The sequence below is a fragment of the Rhincodon typus genome, chromosome 5 (assembly GCF_021869965.1).
Source record: "Rhincodon typus isolate 14 chromosome 5, sRhiTyp1.1, whole genome shotgun sequence".
Classification (NCBI taxonomy): domain Eukaryota; kingdom Metazoa; phylum Chordata; class Chondrichthyes; order Orectolobiformes; family Rhincodontidae; genus Rhincodon; species Rhincodon typus.
Genome location: NC_063336.1, coordinates 22,957,626 through 22,971,553, shown reverse-complemented (window position 1 = coordinate 22,971,553; position 13,928 = coordinate 22,957,626). Strand labels below are relative to the sequence as shown.

General features: G+C 39.3%; 1 protein-coding gene across 5 annotated transcripts in view; it reads left to right on the top strand.

The window, feature by feature from the left end:
* sobpa (sine oculis binding protein homolog (Drosophila) a) overlaps window positions 1-13,928 on the top strand; it is a 306,669-nt gene that overhangs the window by 151,468 nt on the left and 141,273 nt on the right. The window lies entirely within an intron of this gene.

The following is a 13,928-nucleotide window of genomic DNA, read 5'->3' as shown; positions in this document are numbered from 1 at the left end:
TGATAGACCGAATGTTCTCCTCCTGCACCATAAACACACTGTGATTCTATGTTACTAGAGATGGCTGCAGTACTGAGTGTTAAACCATTGATACCTTTGAGTGCCTTAGTTGTGCTCCTCTCTGGACTGGATTTTGGAGCTTAGCCACATTGCTTCTGGAAACTCCAGAATTTGCAAAGTGAAATCCAAATGTGAGTCCAGATGGATTTAGACACTTGTGGGAAAACTGTGCGCCATTGAAAACAGCATTTGTTAAAGTCTGGGAAGAGCTTTCTGCCCTGTATTTAGCCACAAGAAATACATGGAACAAGAAGGGATTTCTCAGACAAAAAGTGAGCTTATCAAAATTAGTGCAATAAAACATTTATCTCTGAAAAAATGTCATTTCATAAAACAGCACTTGGATATTGCTGAAACATTTTGTTGAAGCTTTCTGTTTACTACTCATCAGGACAATTCCCAAAACTATCAATAAAAGGGGAAAACAACATTTATGCTGCAAGAGAGGATAATGCTGTTTGGCTAGCAAGTGGACTTTCATTGTTTGAGGCATTGCCTTGGAGAGTGCACCAATTAATGATGATTGACAGTTAACTGCTGGCTTTGTTTAAATTTGAAACCAGGCAAGCCTATTCTGATTGGTATGGGGACTGTCATGAGAAATGAACCTGTGAATGGTTGTCACCTGTTTTGTTGAATTGGAACAGGCACAATGTGTATACATGTTCATTCTGTTTGCAAAGCACAGGGCCCTGTGTATATATATGTGTAGCACCCAGTAAGTGAACTATACTGCAAGACTGATAATCCTAAACTTACTGTCAATGTATTCTTTGAGCACTCAGGATTATCCAGCTGATGTTGTCCAATTGCAGCATCACATCTAATGTTGAACACTGTGTTGCGAGTTTTGCAAGCACGGGCTTGTTGGGTATGGTCAGTAAATTGCTTGTTGTAAACAGCTAAAGGGATATGTTATTTGTTACAGTCCATCTGTGTTTGAGTTGCAGAGCCTACAAACCTGGCATCACATTGGCACTGAGATTCATATACCACACTAATCATTTGCCTGATTGGCAGAACGGCTTTTTGACCTGCTGGGTGTATCCTGTTCACGGTGGACACCAGTGTTGCTACTGCATAGTAACAATGTGAAACAGCTGCTGAATCATTGCGTCCATCTGGATAAAGAATTCTACTGTTCAAAAGTAATATAATTACCATATCACCACAGAAAACAGCTAGCCAATATTTTACAATGTAAATATTTGTCCTGTATGGCAAAAAGGAAGCAAACTGATGTTGTACAAATATTGGCACCAGACATCATTAGCATCGTCATTGTCTCTCCACATAATCCCTCTCGATCATGCTCAGTAAATTCTTTGCATATAATGTGCAAGTTTTTAAATTTGAAAAATGTATCCATAATATTATGAAGGCTAACAAATCTCTAGCAGTGTATAGATGGCTGTGATTAAACTCTGGGGTTCTCCTGTTGCGGTTTTGTATCAGAATGGTTTGTTTCTCTGTGAATGGAGCTTGAGATTAAAATGCTGAGGTTAACCTATTATTTATTTGCAGAATTCCAAACACAAAGTTATCCATTACTCAATAGTCCATAAGCAGAACACTTCAGGTGCTGGAAATCTAGAATAAAAATAGAAAATGCAGTTGAGAGAGAGAGAATCAATAGTCCAGGTAATTTACTTTTTGTCAGACTGGGGTTAAACTATTTCCTATCTTTAAAACTGCAAAGTGTTTTCAGCATGTGATTAATCTTTCTTTCTGTAAGCATTCTTGGTATTGAAAGGCAGCATTCTGTGAAAGTGGCACCATAGTAACATTCAGGGGTACAGGATAACAGAATTGCCAAGTGGTAACACTCAATTCTACCCAGTGAGGCTTATCGCACAGGTTTCAATAATTCACTCAGGACAGACTGGGGAGTCACTGAAATTACAGTTCCAGGATCACAGGTATTTGCCAAAAAGGACAACAGGAACATAATCCGTATTTGGAGCACTGATGTTTTGTTGTCCTGCATGGAAGGAATTAAGAGTAGTTGGGTGGATTTGTGCTGTTAGAACAAACTTAGGAGCAAGTACTATGAATTAGTAAGCAGCTAAGAGTTAGAGTCAGAACTCAGAAGAAGTCCTGGGGCAGCTGAGAAAGTTGAAAGGTCACTTGCTTGTGTAAGGAAGCTGTTATGGGCTTAGAAAAAGCCTACAAGTGTTAATACTTCAGTGCAGCAGAGAGAATGGGAATTGGAAAGCTCACAAACAGTATTTGCTTCATGTAACCAAGCAAGGTTAAAGCTCCAGGAAAAGCTAGGAACATAGCTATCTTAGAGAGTCTAGCAGTTGGCAAAAAACTGCATCTGCACTGATGAAGAAGTACTGGAGTGTAGTTTCACGGTCCAAAGTAGTGTGAACTCAGGATAGGAGTATGATTGGTCTGAACAGGAGGTATTGTTCCCGCAGACCATATTCAAACAGCTGTTGAGAGGGAGGTTCAAGGTCAGATCAACAAAAATGAAGAATTGTAACACCATGTGAAATATACCAGGATTTAATGACCTGTCATGCCATTACTGTCTGAGAAGATGTAACTGAGATATCTGTGGAGTGTGTCTTGATTCCATTTGCTATGTGATGCGCACTGAGGGGTGTTTGATTGCAGTATTGGGGAGATGTTGGCACAGTGGTAATGTCACTGAGCTAGCAGTCCATAAACCCCAAGGGAACAAGGTTAAAGCTCGGGGAAAAGCTAGGGATATATCTATCTTAGAGAGTCTAGCAGTTGGCAAAAAGCTACAGCTGTACTGGTGAAGAAGTACTGGAGCAAATCCCACAGTGGTAAATGCTGAAATTGAAATTCAGTAGAAATCTGGAATTTAAAAAATGGCCTAATGATGAGACTTTCGTAAAATCCTGTCTAGTTCACAAATTACCTTCAGGGAAGGAAATCTGCCATCCTTTCCTATTTGATTTAGATGTGATTCAAGACTCTCAGCAACGCAGTTGCCTCTTAAATGTCCTCTCACATTAGTGGTGGCAATAAATTCTGCCCTGACCAGTGACACTCATATCCTGTGAGTGGATTAAAAATTATATGACCCATGTTTGCCAGATGTCAATCCTGGGAGGTAGATACAAGTTGTATGCGGTTTGACATCACAGAATATCTTTCTATTTTTGTGTCAAACAATTTATTTCCTTCCCAACCATGCTTTTCCCCTTGTAACCAAAACAATGCAAAATCCTACAGAACTGAGATTGAAACAAGTAATACTGAAATAGTCCGTCAGTCCGGCAATATTTGTGGAGAATAAAACAGAGCTTGCATTTCAAGTTTGTAATCTTTCATCATATCTCAGAAAAATAAGAGATGTAGTCAGTTTTGACCCAGTGAGAGAGGGAGAATGCAAAAAACAAGAAGGACAGTGATAGGAATATTGGAGTTATAATGTTAGTGCCAATATCTGGTATGCCAATTAATGCTAGGAACATAACATGCAAACAATGCTGGCCCAATTCTTATAAGCTGTTCAATCAAACGCCCAAATTAATTTCATCTTCCACTGTCATTACTGTATAATCTAATGAGCAGCTCTTTTCTGTTACATGTATGAAGCTGAAAACATCTGAAGATTGCAACAGTGGATGCATCCCTTTCACTTTCCATTCTCTGGTTTGCATTTCAGAAAATCCACAAAGATGATTTTGGCTTATGCATCATTGGTTAAAGTATCAGAAGCTACTAATAAAATTTTCTTGATTTGCACCATGTGTTAATCAGAAGTCAAATTTGAAATTGATCATCAAATTACTGCTAGGTCTGGTATGCTCCAGCTTTGGCAATTGGAATTGGGATTGTGAGATATACAACTGTCAGTGGAAGCAGTTTCTGGATGGTGTGAAACTATTCGGTGCCATACATGAAGCTAGGGAAAATGTGAAGCAGATAGCACCATGATCAACTTCATGGTGCTGATTGAACCACAAACTGTAGGGGCAAGGGACTGTATTCAGTCTATGTTTTAGGGACGAGCATTACAGTTGTATAACTATCCTTGAGAAATCATCCTCATCATTTCATAAAATTTCACCAAAATTAAGTTATGAAAATGTTACATACTTTACAAAAGGATGTTTATTAAAGATGTTTATTAAGGATCATCATTATTAAGGATGAAATTGCAGAGTACCTGGAAAAAAGGGCTGAGTCAGCATGGCTTTGTCAAGGGGAGGTCACGCCTGACCAATCTGTTGCAATTCCTTGAAGAGGTAATGAGCATGTTCGACAAAGAAGAGCCAGTGGACATGATCTATTTAGATTTCCAGAAAGTCTTTGACAAGATGTCACGCAAAGAGTGCTAAATAAGACAAGAGCCAATGGCCTCAGGGGCAAGGTGTGTGGTTAGAGGATTGGCTGACTGGCAGAAAGCAAGGAATAGAGATAAAAGGGTCTTTTTCAGGATAGCAGCTGGTGGATAGTGTTGGGACCACCACTATTCACATTATACATGAATGATCTGGATGAATGAACTGAGAGCATTGTTGCTAAGTTTGCAGATGACACAAAGATAGGTGGAGGGACATGTAATGTTGAGGAAGCGGGGAGGCTGCAGAAGGGCTTGGACAGGCTTGGATAGTAGGCAAAGAAGTGGGAAAGATTATACCCTTTAATAGAAAAAGTAGAGGTGCAGACTATTTTCTAAATGGGGAGGGGCTTCAGAAATCTGAAGGCAAAGGGACTTAGGTGTCCCAGTTCAGGATACTTCTAAGATTAACATGCAGGTTCAGTTGGCAACTAGGAAGGCAAATGCAATATTAGCATTCATATCAAGAGGGCTAGGATACATGAGCAGAAGTGTACTGCTGAGGCTGTATAAGGCTCTGGTGAGACCACATTTAGAACATTGTGAGCAGTTGTGGGCCCCATATCTAAGGAAGGATGTGCTGACTTTTGAGGAGGACGAGAAGAGGTTTACAAAAATGATCCTGGGGCTGAAGGGTTTGTCATATGGGGAGTGGTTAAGGACTCTGATTCTGTACTCAATGGAATTTAGAAGAATGAGGGGAGATATGATTGAAGCTTACAGAATACTGAGAGGACTGGATAGAATAGATGTGGAGAAAATATTTCCATTAGTAGGAAAGACTGAAACCCGATGGCACAGCCTCAGAGTGAAGGGATGAACCTTTAGAACTGAGATCAGAAGGGCTTTCTTCAGCCAGAGGAGGTTTAATCTATGGAACGCATTATTGCAAAGGTCTGTGCAGTCCAGGCCATTGACTGTATTTAAGCCAGAAGTAGATGGATTCTTGATTGGTAAGGGACCAAGGGTTTCAGGGGGAAGGCAAAAGAATGCAGTTGAGAAACCTATTACTCATGATTGAATGGTAGAGAGAACTCAATCGGCCAAATGGCCTAATTCTATTACTATATCCTATGGTCTTATGGAGTCAAGATTAATTGACATTCTTATAATGAAGTAATATCTAGGTACCAGTTATCACAGTATGATGGAATTTCACATTTCAGTTTGAGGGAGATAAGTACATATATAAGACCAGTGTTATAAACTTAACTACAGGCAATTATATGCATTTGAAGATAAAGTTGGCTCAAGTGAACTGAGAATTTAGGTAAAGGACCACTAATAGAGATGTGGTGATAGACATTCAATGAGATGTTTCAGGATACTCAGAAAAAATGTATTAAAGTGAGAAAGAGAATTCTAAGGGAAGAATTTATGTCAGTTAACCCACACTTGTTGCCTCATGTTAATTCTGGATGTCAGAGTATAAGTTTTGTGTGTTTGTAGAGAGGTACATTTATAACATACTATATTGCTTTACTTTTATAACTTTGTATTGTAAAGTTTATTTTGTTCAAAACCAGGGAACCATCCAGTTTTATTCCTTCATAACAACCTGGAATTTCAAACTTTCTCAGTCTCAAATGAAAAAGATGCTGGCCTAAGCAGGATGCAATGTAAATTTAGTCATAGTTTCAGTTTGTTATTCTTACAGCTGCTTTGAAAAGAACAAATATGAAATCTTCCTGAATGCAGGAATTTGATGTATACTTGGAGAAGCAGAAAATATAATTCACTGACTGGAGACTAAACAAAGAGACCCAGTTGGGAAAGGCCACAGAACTAGACTCTGTACACAATGAGTAATATTGCCACAATGCTTTAAATAACTTTCCTGCTGTATAATATTTCTTAATAGTTATATGAGCCTGTGAATTGGCTAAAAGAAAAAATAACTTTGCATTGATATAGCACAATTCATGTATCAAAGGGAAACAGAGCCAATGAAATGCTTTTTAAAGTGTAGTCATTATTGCAATGTAGGTTTGTCACAAACCTAAGGGCACCGTAAAGTGTCTATAAATTAGTACAAGGAAGATTACACTGAATTAGCTAAGCTAGTATCTTTTCAAAAACCTTTTTAGAAAGAAAGTAATCATTACATACATTACAAAATAGCAAATGGTAAGGGAAAAGTTAATAACAAACTTTATTAGGGGGAAATGTTTTCTGTAAAACTTTTATTCTTGGTAACAGGCCCAGGCTGTAGTACAAGAAAAAATAGATAAATTAGGGAATAATGAGTGGGTGATATCGAGTCTGGGTTTTCAAATCCTGCAGATTGTAGGCAGATTTTGAGTCCTATAAAACACCGAATCTAATAGATTCTTGTCAGTGATGTTCAAGACAGGAAATCAATTGGGAAGCTAAACAATATCATAAACTGCAAATGAATCTCAAGTGATTTCTTCTTGTAATCAGAATCCAGATGTTGGTTTGCTGCATTAGCATTAGCATTACCATACAGCCTCTAGGTACCAATATCAATGTGTAAGAGTGAATTTAAACCATGCAGAATTATTTCCATTCTTCTTCTTGATTCACTCTCGCTCATGTACATATGTCAAAAGCTAGTCCATATGTGCAGGACAGAAAAGTACAACAAAATCGGAAAACTGAACATCATATGGGACCAACTGTGATAGCGACAGTCCGTTTAACTTGAAGGAACGCTCACACACTGGACCAGAATGAAGGAAGATAAAAATGTAAAGGTTGTGATAACAATTCCAGAGTGTGTTATTACAGCAGCAATAAACTGACAGAGTGCCATTCAATACCTAGAAATACCATGGGACATGGATGCTTTTTTGTTGATTCAGACTCACACTTTAGTAATCTTTTATCCAGTATCTTGCTGCCCTGTGCGGCAACATACATCTGCAATGTGTGTAACACACACCGGATTGGCTCACTATCAACCCTTTCCACTCTCTACTGCAGGTCTGCTTTCCGCCTCAGTGCACATTTCAGGCCAGGAGTCACAACAGTTAACGTTATGCTGTGTTCACTCATTTGAATGTGCCAAGTCCCTAACAGCAAAGGAGGCTTCAGAAGATGAATTTTTAAAGTACCACGGTAATGGGCTCAGAGCCAGATGTTCTGCCAATTTGGCTGTCCTGGCCAGCATACTAGTTTCCCAGGGCATTGCTGCCTCCTGCTTATTTTCAGAGCAGCTGTTTATAGAGGAGGGTTGTGGTGGGATGAACAAAGGCTACATACCCTTCTACAGGAGGTAACTAAGTACGTGAATTAAAGTGTCTGTTAAATGTGCTCTCCACACACCATCTAGAAATTTCTAGATTCTGTGGGTGCCTCTCACTGATGTTGAAGTCCAGCATTTGGACTTCCTTCCACCATATAGAAGGATACGGACAACAGATGCATAAGAATGTCACAATCAACAGGCTCCCCTCCAAGTCTCACACCTTCTTTACTTGGAACTCCATCAATGTTTCTCCATTGTCGCTGCTTTAAAATCCTTGGACTCCTTCCATAACGGCACTGAGAGTAAACACACAAACATGTGAATTAGGAGCAGGATTAGGCCATTTGACCCCTCAAGCCTGCTGATGTTTTCATGGCTGATCTTTTTGTTGCCTCAGTTCCACACTCAACCCCTGCCTGAAATCATTAACTCTTTTTCTGGCGAAGGATCTGTTTCCGCCTGAAAAATATTCAATGAGCCTGGCTCCACCATTCTCTGGAGAAGCAAGTTCCATAGTCTCATGATCCTTAAGAGAAATAATTCCATCTCATTTCCATCACAAATGGGAGACTTTGCAAAGGAGAATGTAGCCGACAAAATGCTTTTTAAAGTGCAGTTATTATTACAATGTAGGAAATTGGTTGTCACACCTGTAATGGCACAGTAAAATGTCTACAAATTAATGAAAGGAAGATTGCATTGAATCAATTGTGATAGCATCTTTTTCAAAATCTTATAAGAAAGTAATCTCTATGTACATTGCAAAGCACCAAATAGTGAGAAACAGTCTGATGCGGTTAATAATGATCATGATTAGGTGTATAATGTTTTCTACAATACTTATTATGATGTTTCATTTTTAAACTATGTCACCCAGTTGTAGTGTCTCTCACAAGGCTAATCATCCTTTCAGCATCCACCTTGACAAGTCTTCACAGGATTTAATATGTTTCAAGAAAATCACCTCTTATTCTTCTGAACTCCAGTGAATACTGGTCCAACTTTCACAACCTTTCACCATGAGAGAATCCCTACGACCCAGCTCTGAACCTTCTCTAGTGGAATTATATCTTTTCTAATTAAGGAAACAAAAACTGTATATGGTGCTTCATGCACAACTGTTGCAAAACATTCCCCCTTTTTATTCCATTCCCCTTGCAAGAAACAACAATGTTCCATTTGCCGTTTTGACCACTTGCTATTCTTGCATACTAATCTTCTCTGATTCTCATACCAGGATGCCCAGATCACAAAGTTTTGCCATCCCTTTCTATCTAAATAATATGCTGTTTTTATATCTTATTGACATGGTGAACAAGTTCACATTGTTATCATCCCGTCTGATGTTATTACTAGACAATGAGATCCCAAACTGAAATCTGGTTTGATAGATCATATTTTGTGTTTGTGTTAATGAGGAGGGCTTTTATGGGGAAAAAAACATGCATGCACTGCTGAATATTAAGTTTTAACAATAAAGCATAAGGGTAGTCCACAAAATAATAAAGATAAAATGGAACAAGCCATATTATTTACATGTAACATATATAAAGTTTTTGAAATACACACTAAAAATACAATCCCAGTTATCTCAAAAATATCCCATCAAACATCAGGCACAATGCCCTTCTTTATTCCACATCGGATTTCACTCAGATGTGTCTTCAATTCTCAGTTGTGAGAATCTGAGAATGACTTATGACTGACTTTTTCAGCTTCAAATAACCTTTTCAGAGTTTTAACTAATCATTTGTCATTTGGAACTTTTTCTAAACTCCTTATAATAATGTAGTCTAACAACCACACCCCCCATCCCTTGCTGCATATGTATTTGGTTTTGATCACACTGGCATCTAGGAGCTCTGATGTCATGCAGCAGCACCACATAACCTGCCCTATCAACTTTATAGAATTTTAAATCATTAATTTACTCTTTTTCAATTTAATTTTAATTAATGCTTTTAGTACTGCCTTTACTTATATTCTTGTGATTTCAATTAAAGTTCTGGTTATGCCAAGTGAAATTTGCCTCAGACAAGAGAATAGAGAAAGCATTCATTCCTGGCAATGTCGGGAACCCTAATCCCAGACATCAGTAACACTTTTGTAGCTCCTGAACTCCCTCTCACTCTTTCAGAGTTCCTGAACTCCCTTTCAATCTTGTGATAATACTTCATTATTTTTTCAGCTAGGGTAAGGCGGCTATGGGAATTAACATATCCTGAACTGTGGTAATGCATAGTTTGTGGAGTTCACGAGAACGTGCACTCTAATGAAGAAATCTTGATGAACTAAATGGCCACATTATTGCTCTGCAATTTCTTTCAGACCTAAGGCCTGACCACTCCTGTTTGTTTAAAGGATGTTGGCATCTGTGGCTAAGCGGCATTCATTGCTAATTTCGTGGGAAACCTGTGTTGGTGATGGTAGGCCTTCACTTTGAAGTGCAGTGCTTGTCGTGAACTGAAGTATTTTATAATCTTGACCCAACAATGATGACAGACTGTCAGTGTAAATTTAGAAGTTAGTTGTAACCTAGTTGTCGTTGATAATCCAGGTCAGTAAGATGTCTGTCAAGATTTAGTCTTATTTTCAATATTCAACCTGCAGGAGGAATCTTGTGAAATAGTAAACAAGGTAAGATTGAAACTGGCTTGTGGAGCAGACAGCAGCTGGCTGGCAGATAAAGACAGCTTAGTGTTTCAGGTGAAAACTTACCCCACCTCCATCTGAGCTATTGTGCGTTTCCAACATTGACTGTTTATATTTTTGATTTACAGCCATTGCATCTATTTATCTCTTTTTATCACTGCTTTCTGAAAATTAAAGTTGCACTTTTGACATCTCAAGTACCTGAGCATTAAAAGTGACAGGAATTTCAATATGTTTGTCCATGCAGGATTATATAAAAAAGGGTAATCCAGTGTTATGACATGTGCTAACACAGATATATTAATCTTCTTCTCATGTCTGAATATACACAATGGAAATTTAGCACAAATTTCCAAAACATCTGTTCAGGTTCCATACAGGGTCTGACTTGATGTAGTGTGTGCTACAATGTTTTAATCCTTTCAAGGGTTTATTTTCCACCCCTGTGTTTATTTTAATTCTGTCCTAGAATATACATAGAAGCTGTTTGGTGTAATCACCAGTTTCAAAAGAAATGTGTGTTTTTGTTTAGTTCCTTCCTTAAAACCCCTTGTTATATTGTGATCATCTCTCCACATGAAATTTAATCGGTAGCATCAAAACAGGAGTTCAGTAGGATGATTGCACTAAACAGTTACTCCTCTAGAACCATCTTTCAAAGGCACTAGAATGTTAGAATATAATTGGTTTGTTATGATTTTAAACGAGAGACAAGATGAATCTCATTGCATGGATCACCTATTATTCAGAAGGTGTAGGGAGTAGGTGGTGCTGATGTGCTTTGCCCTGGTCTAATGGATAATAATTAGAGTTTAATCCTGGATGGCTGCTGACGGCTGCCTTGGAAGAATAATACCTTGGAGAGCGCATTTAGAAGATTTTAAACTGGAAGCAAATAGCATCAGGCCTTTATATCTTCCCACACACCATGAACTGTCAGCGCTCGTAGTAGATTATGTGTAGATTTTTGGCTGGTTCTTTGTTCTGCATTGAAACTGCTTCTCTCGATCATAATTTGAGCTGGTTCAAAAGCAGGATCCATATTTAGAAATTGATCAACATTTTACTTATTTTAGTGCAACGTTTAGCAAATGTAACGTGGATCTTATAAGGGACTGAGCAATGTGCGCTATGGTGAGATTTGTGGCAGAATTAAATGAGAAGCTGGCGAGACCTGTCTCAATATCAGGAACATCTTAACTGCATCTGTTATTCTCTTGCCAGGAATCCAGACGTGTTTCAATGGTGAGTTGCCGATTTAGGGGGATTATTTGTCGTTAAACGCCTTATTATCAGCACAGCTTGTCTCATTAATATTCAGCTTCCTGTCTTACCACGCCCGCCAAACAAGTTAGACGTTGTCACACCTCACTGAGGCAGCACACTGGCAATTCAGCCCAGCTATTTCCAAAATTGTCGCAAAAGTTAAAGAGTTTTTAAAAGTACATCCCCCAGTTTACCTGTCTTTTAGATCCAAGTTGACAAAAAGCACACACCAGGTTTCAATACTTAACAAGAATGACTGTTTATTACAAGCAAGTCAATAGAGTCTAGCTACATTTGAACAATTATGAAACTTCAACATCTAACTCTCTACTGCTGAAAACTCTAATCCCTCTTATAAACTCTCCTTACATACACATACAGACAGACAGAGACAAACACAAAAACAATGGCTATCAAAGGCAGAAGGAAAGACTGGGAAGGGATTCAATTATCCTTGTCTCCATGTTCACTGAAATGATCTATTTGGCTCATCAGGATTTGCTGTTTGGTGATTTCTCATCTCCAGATACTTTTACTTGTTTGCAAGAGGCAGGGGGTGATTGATTCATAACTAATGAAGTCTCTGACTTATTGGTTAAGAACACCAGGTTACAGCAACTAATGAGGGGAAATAAACTGGCTTTTTTCAGCCTTGAGGTTTTTTGGTACTGCAGAGAAAAGACTGTACCTTCCTTTCTGGAGGTCCAATGTCTTTTGATCAAACATTCATACCCACAAGCTGTTTGGCTCCTAGCCAACCACATAATTGTTGGTAGGCAGAAGGCCTTTGCCATCAACAATTAGTCACCACACCACAGACCAATCAGCTACTTGTTGCTAACTGAAACTCTCTTCATACACACCCGCCTCGGTCCAGCTCATCTGTAGTAATCTCCCCTACTACTTGAACAAGCAGCAGTGTAAACAGCACTCACAATGAGTACTTTTAAAAAGTGCTGTAATCCTTACCACAATCCTTAGTTTTTTTAAACAGTCCTTTTCACATTTCAGTCCACAAACAAAAATACGGGAAAAAAAATGGTGTTTACAACATTGAAAAATCTCCACATGGAAATCAAAGCAGGTACTTGGCAATTTCAACTCACCAGTTGCTGTGGGGAGCCTCCATTTTGCTCAACACCGAACAATGTCTCAGGCCAGGATACCAGGGCACCAGTGCCATAAACCTCTTGCTAATGGTTACTTGGGGGACAGGGCCACTTCCTGTGACCATGGCTAATGATGCAATTGCACAACTCCCTGACTGATGTGACGTACAGATACAGCTCTTCATCAGGGTCATGGTGCAACAGACTGGAAAGCTGCTGAAGATGTGGTTCCACTGTTTGGGTCAGTCTGAGGGTCCTTCTATTATAGTCTGGACAGAGTGTGCTGCATCAACTTGCTGTGCTGTACTCTGCACAATTGGAGCAGGCAATGAGATGATGTGCTGGATGCTGAGAAACTGGGAGAATGGGAACAGGAACAAAAACAGAAATTGCTGGAAAAGCTCAGCCAGTCTGGCGGCATCTGTGAAGAAAAAAATCAGAGTTAACGTTTCAGGTCTGGTGCCCCTTCCTCAGAACCAAACCTGTTGAGCTTTTCTAGCAACTTCCGTTTTTGTTCCTGATGCACAGCATCCACTTTATTTAGAATGGGAGCAGGGTTTTGAGGAGGAGGAGGATGACACTGAGGAAGAGAAAGTTCTCCTTGTTCATGAAAAAGCTCAACTGTGTTGGGCACTACAAGCCAGACAGAACTGGATTGATACCTGGTTCTAGTAAATGAGATCTGGGTGCACAAAACATCATTGACTATAAAATAGTTGTTGGTTATGATGCCACTGTTTGGTTTGCATTGTGAGGGTGAACCTCAGCCTCTGCTGATTTCATTTGTGTTCCCTTTTGGTGGTTGTAAATAAAAGGTGTTTGGAAATGTCCAATTGCTTACCTGTAAACTGTGTTCCCCAAACATCATTCAAAGTGGGTGGTCAGGATAAACCAGGAAACTCCAGGCTGGTGAGTGTAACTCTTGTGGTAGGGAAACTGTTGGAAAAAAATTCTGAGGGACAGAATTAATATCCACTTGGAGAGGCAAGGTTTAATTAAGGATAGTCAGCATGGCTTTGTAATGGGGAGATCACATCTCACAAATTTGATTGAATTTTTCGAGGAGGTGACTGCATGTGTAGACGAGGGTCGTGCAGTTAATGTAGTCAACATGGACCTCTGTAAGGCTGTTGGCCAGGTCTCACATGGGAAACTGGTTGAAAAGCTAAGAGCCCATGGAATCCAGGGAAATTTGGCAAATTGGAACCAAAACTGGCTTCGTGGCAGGAAACAGAGGGTGATGATTGGATCAGAGATAGTAGGAACTGCAGATGCTGGAGAATCCGAGACAACAAGGTGCAGGGCT